At 34.0% G+C, this 6,072-nt stretch overlaps 3 non-coding genes across 3 annotated transcripts; 1 reads left to right on the top strand and 2 right to left on the bottom strand.

Annotated features, from left to right (window-relative positions):
• Positions 1–638: 638 nt before the first annotated feature.
• TRNAG-GCC (transfer RNA glycine (anticodon GCC)) lies at positions 639–709 on the bottom strand. The gene has a single exon. It is a non-coding gene; the product is annotated as a tRNA-Gly (tRNA).
• A 64-nt stretch (positions 710–773) lies between these two features.
• On the bottom strand, positions 774–846 carry TRNAA-UGC (transfer RNA alanine (anticodon UGC)). The gene has a single exon. It is a non-coding gene; the product is annotated as a tRNA-Ala (tRNA).
• A 322-nt stretch (positions 847–1,168) lies between these two features.
• Positions 1,169–1,271, top strand: LOC149536018 (U6 spliceosomal RNA). Its single transcript, XR_016358269.1, has one exon. It is a non-coding gene; the product is annotated as a U6 spliceosomal RNA (small nuclear RNA).
• The last annotated feature ends 4,801 nt before the right edge of the window (positions 1,272–6,072 follow it).

The raw sequence follows: 6,072 nt of genomic DNA, 5'->3' as shown, positions 1-6,072 counted from the left end.
TATTTAATGGCCACACTTAATACTTCTTTAACATTTTAAAATATATTTATTCATCTTATTTCTTTATTATTTAAAATGACTTTTGAACCCTATATTCTACTATTTTATGAGCATATCACTTTATCATTATTATTTTATTATCCAAAGCCATCAAATATTTAAACCGACTCTTCACCTCTCCCACTCAGAAGCCGTACACACGGACATGAAGAAAATGAATTTCATGCAAGGGAGGTAGTGAACATTTACTTACCATTGATGTATCACCTCAAGTGAATAAATATATAGATATATAAAGAAAATTGGTCATGATATGCCATTTTAACATATTTAGTCTGCTCCATCAAATTCCTAGCCATAAATGTGTTAGATGTGATCTTTTCAAATTTAGAATAAAAACAATGGGAAAATGCCAACAATAGATCATATCATACTTCCCTCCATAATGCATAAGTTCTAGTTGAAATCATATCATGAGAAGGAAACTAAATGAGAGTGGGTAGTTGGCGCGCAGTGGAGGAGCGAGAAATTGATATGACGAAATGAGAATCTGAAAATGAGCTCTAGGTAACAGAGGAAAGGAAAGCAGGAAGAAGGAGAGGAGCAAGGGCGCTGTTTGTTGAGCACAAAATCGGAAGTGCACCAGCCGGGAATCGAACCCGGGTCTGTACCGTGGCAGGGTACTATTCTACCACTAGACCACTGGTGCGGAGATGGAGGTAAGATCCTTGGCAAGGCACAGATGACTGGAAATGAGTAAAATTATATGCAAATGGAGATGCGGGGTATCGAACCCCGTACCTCTCGCATGCAAAGCGAGCGCTCTACCATGTGAGCTACATCCCCATTGACTGGCGATTCATGGTAGGTTATTAGTGTCATGGGACAGCATGGGGTTTATTGTTCATGCTCACAATGGCCTGTGTGGCTCGTTCTTGTAAACTGAAAGCCAACGGCGGTTTGTTTGCCTGCTATGCTCGGTTTGAATGTATTTTTCATCTCTTATCTTTTCCTTTTGCTTGGAAGGCGATGCGGGAGTTGTCCGAAACATTTTTCGCCTCTCCCGAGGCGATGGAAGGAGGAACACGCGTGGCTGGAGTTGTTCCCACATTCATCACGCATTAATACGCTGCCTACCACATATACGCCGTTGTACAGAGGTACTACTGTCTCTTCGGAGACATCCGATAAAATTGGAACGATACAGAGAAGATTAGCATGGCCCCTGCGCAAGGATGACACGCATAAATCGAGAAATGGTCCAAATTTTTTTAATACCTTCTCCCTCTTTCTCACTATTTAATTATATCTATACTGCTATGTATATCCACCACAAGGGAGGTAATTAAACAAAACTGTTTAATACCTTCTCCCTCTTTCTCGCTATTTAATTATATCTATACTGCTATGTATATCCAACACAAGGGAGGTAATTAAACAAAACTATAATAGATGAATATATTTTTAGTTCATTTGAAATTTCATGTGCAACAGACGTGAGCATTAATTTTCCTTCTTTAAGGAGGGTTATAAATTTTGTAGATATTGAGAAACACTTGCCAAACTCTTTCATAAACTATTTAGTTGTCTTATTAGATTTTTAAAGGGTTAATCTCATGGTAAACACTTAGAGACATTTGCATTGTGTGAATAATGGTAAAATAGTATAAAAATTGTCCTCAAATCAAGAATTTTAACTATCTCAAAACTTATGGATATTGTAAACTAGAAACTAGCTAGCAAAGTAAATACAAACAAGAGGTGGATCTAAGAACGCAAATAATATACTATGCTACCTAATTTTGAAAAGATAAATATTTAAACCATGCATATGATGTGTGTGAGGGTTTTCAAACTTACAAAATTATTAATTTTAATCCCAAACGTACTGACAAAATATAAATTAATTAATGATTTAGTAAAGTTATTTTCATGGTGCATTCAAGGCAGGATTTATATTATATTTTTTGGTGTAATTAAATATTTCTAATTACACTTTAATTAAGTTTACTTAGGATAATGCATTTATATATTATTTCTCGTGTAGACACATAGGAGTTTACATTTCATTTTATCACATGGTGTGGGAGAGATCCAATTAAGTAGGATTTAGTTGTAATATTATACCTCTTTGTGTGTGAGACCCACCTACTTATCCTATCACATTATCATCGTCTCATTTCTTCACCCGTTGCACATACTTTTTGTACAATAGAGGATCATCCACCTTTAGTGAACATGTGATTAAAACTTGCCTAGTTGATAGGTCGTATCATGCACATCTCCACTTATAACGCATTGCACATGTATTTATGGTACAATATATTTTAAAAAGTATGGCTATATATGATTCAAGGGCGTATTATTATATGTAACATCAACATCTTCTTACCAAGTGGAGAAAATTATGTTTATAACCAGCAAGGGATACCATCTAAGGTGCAAAATGCTACAAAATTTGTTAGCCATTTTTCACCGTAACATATTGTACAGTAAATTACTACTTGTATCCACTAAACATAAAACATGGTCCAAAATGTTTCTCGAAACCACTAAACATAAAATATGGTCCAAAATGTTGCTTAAATCCACTATACATAAAACACGGTTCGAAATATTTTGCTTCACCAAGTACCTAGATCAATTGCTTCTTAGGCTACATGGTGATGAATACAAGGTATTCAATTTTGACTAATAAGTGTTTTTGTCACTAATTGCAAAGGGGGAGATTGTTGACATATTAGTCAAGTTTGTTATTAGTGACACACACTTATTTAGATTGTGTATAGCTACCGAGCCTATTGAACAATTTGTTGGTGTTTGAAACTACCGAGCAACTTGAATGCAAATCATGTCTCTATCTAATGCAAGTCTTGGCATCTTGTGGAGAGGAGAAGCATTATGAGGGGCTTAACTTGAATGCATATCATATTTCTATCTAGCCCAAACTCTTCATCTCGACCTTTCTAGTCTTCCTTGATGAATCTTGGTATAGTTGTCTATATCCTTGAAAATCATTGTTTATCACATTTAATTACTTCATCCCCAACCTAGGCTTATGATGTATATTTGTATAATGATTTCATGTTATTTATTATCATTTTCCTCATTTCACTAAGAGTGCTTCCTCTTATCTCAGGGACATATTGAAGATGCCCCTATATAAGTCTTGCACGAGGTTAGAGATCATTCCAATTATAATTAAGTTTGCAAAGAATAATCATAATAATATGCAATGGTTAAGTTTTCTCCTTAATACTTATGCAAACAAGATATTCTGCTTCAACACTACTTATATCTCCTTTATCTAACTGCCTCAATTCATAAATATTTCTGGGACTTTTCCCATATATAGTTTGGAATGGTGATTTACCAGTAGTACTATTGATAGAATTATTATGTGCAAATTATGTCTATGGTAAAATAAGATCCCAACCTTTTGGTTTATCTTCAAGAAAGAATCTTGGCAAATTTCTCAAACTTCATTTTACAACTTCTATTTTTCCATTAGTTTGTGGATGATGGGATGAACTAAAATTCAAATTTGTCTTAAATTTATTTCACAAAGTACACCAGAAATATCCAAAATTTTATTTCACAAAGTATTGTTTGGCAGACCATGTAGTCTTACCACTTCTCTTAAAAAAACTCGGCCACATGAACAACATCACTTGTCTTCTTGCAAGAAGCAGAATGTGTTATTTTTAAAAATCTGCAACCACCACAAATATCGAATCATGCCCCTGTTGTGTCCTCGATAAACCAAGAACAAAATCCATGCTAACATATTCCCATAGCTTCTCAAGTATAGGTAATGGATGATATAACCCCATATTTTCCTTCACTACTTTCACCATATAACATACTCTGTAACACTATATAAAATTCTTCACATCTTGCTGCAATTGTGGCCAATAATAATTCTTATCAACCAAAGCAATGGTTTTGTCTCTACCAAAGTGTCCAACCAATCCTTCACTATGCTTCTCCTTGATTAGATTCTTTCTCGTAGAACTTTTGGGAACACACAAATGAATTCCCTTGAATAGTATACCATGTTTGCTTATGAAATCCAATCACTTTATCCTGTTAAGTGTAACAACTTCTGTACAAGCTTTCTTAGCCTTACCAAAACCAAGATCCTTTAGATACAAATTCTTGAGTTCTTTGAACCCAACCACCTCAACCTATATTTCTATAAACAAAACTTATCTTCTACAAAGAGCCTCCACAACTCCATTAGACTTCCCACTCCTATGTCTCAAAAAAATATGTATAACTCTAAAAAAAATCAACCCACTTTAAATGCCTTTGATTCAATTTTCCTTGACTGTTCAAATATTGCAAAGCTTGATGATCAGTATACAAAACAAACTCCATAGGAATAATATAACATCTCCACTTCTTCAATGCTTGAAATAAAACATAAAATTCTTGATCATAAACATAATACTTTCTTTTGGCATCATTCAATTTCTCAATAAAATAAGCAACAGGTCTACCTTCTTAGCATAGCTCCTATTGTGGTACCACTAGCATCATAGTCTACTTGAAACAGCTTATTAAAATCTGGAAGTGCTAAAATATATATTTTTATATAATTTTTAGTTTCAAAGGATTAATATTCTTATATGCTCCTAAAGTCCACTTAAATTCTTTCCTATCTCCTCTCATGGTTTCAATCAAAGGTTCACAAATACTATTGCAACCTCTTATAAACTTCACCTAAAAACTAGCTAGTCTACGAAAAGATCTTACTTCGATCACACTCCTTAGAGTAAGTCATTCAAGGATAGCCTTCACTTTCTCAAGGTCTATTTTTAGACCTTCTGTTGAAACTACAAATCCTAGGTATACCAACCCCTTCACAAAACTACACCTCTTCAAATTTATTAGCAACTTTTCCTCCCCCAACTTATCAAACACCTTATGAATGTGCATCAAATGATCCTCCAATGTCTTACTAAAGATTAAAATATCATCTAGGTAAATAATGACAAACTTACCCAAAAACTCCTCTAGTGCCTCATTCATGACTCTTATGAAATTGCTCGGTGCATTGGTTAGCCCAAAAGGCATAACTAACTACTTGTACAATCCTTCCCTAGTCTTGAAGGTAGTATTCTACTCATCTTCTTCTCTGATGAAAATATAATGGTACCCACTCTTTAGATCTATCTTTGTGAAATACATAGCTACACTCAAATAGTCTATAATATCATCCATCTACAATAATGGAAATCTATACTTGATTGTGATCTTATTGATAGCTTGAGAATCTATACACATCCTCCATTTTCCATTCTTCTTAGGTGCTAATACTACTACTAGAACGCATGGACTCGGTGTCTCTAGAATCAACCCCTTCTGCAACAACTCATGAACTTGTTTGTTCATCTCTTCACTTTCTGTTGGTCTCATTTTGTGCACTCCCTTGTTTGCAAAAATGGCTCCTAGAATCAAGTCCATTTGGTGATTGATATTCCTCACTAGGGTAAATCCATCAAGTACATTATCTAACACAAATCTACAACCTTTGCAAATACCTCCTCTACTTCTTCCTTACGATCTTTTTGAATTAGAGAAAAACACATATGATCATGCCTCATACCCTTGAGAAACTTCTTTCCATCAATAAAACATAGCACCACTTCATAAGTTTTCTTCCTTATCCTTCAATGGCTTTAGCTTATGAGTCTCTCCATCATTTTTCAGAGTGTGGGTATTTGCACAACCATCAAACTACCACGACCTACCTAACAACATATCATATATGTCCATAGGTATGATGTCACAAAGAACCTCATCTTGATAGCTTCCAATCTTTAACTTCACTAGGAACTAGCGTAAACTTTAAGAAAGTTGCCTCCAAAAAAGGATATAAAATATTGGCAAAGCTTTCATTATTTTAAAAAACAAAATTATTTCTATTGGAAAATTTCTCAAGTTTTTATTCTAAATATGATTAATATTGGCGATTATTTTCGAATCTTTTTTTTTTATATAAAACATTGATGAATCTCAATAATAATAGGAAATTTATTAATCACCATGGAATATTACAAATCAGTT

The sequence above is a fragment of the Cupressus sempervirens genome, chromosome 10 (genome assembly GCF_028749045.1).
Source record: "Cupressus sempervirens isolate cs-2001-9-10 chromosome 10, ASM2874904v1, whole genome shotgun sequence".
Classification (NCBI taxonomy): domain Eukaryota; kingdom Viridiplantae; phylum Streptophyta; class Pinopsida; order Cupressales; family Cupressaceae; genus Cupressus; species Cupressus sempervirens.
Note: the sequence above shows the minus strand (reverse complement) of the source record. Positions and strands in the feature narration are given on the sequence as shown.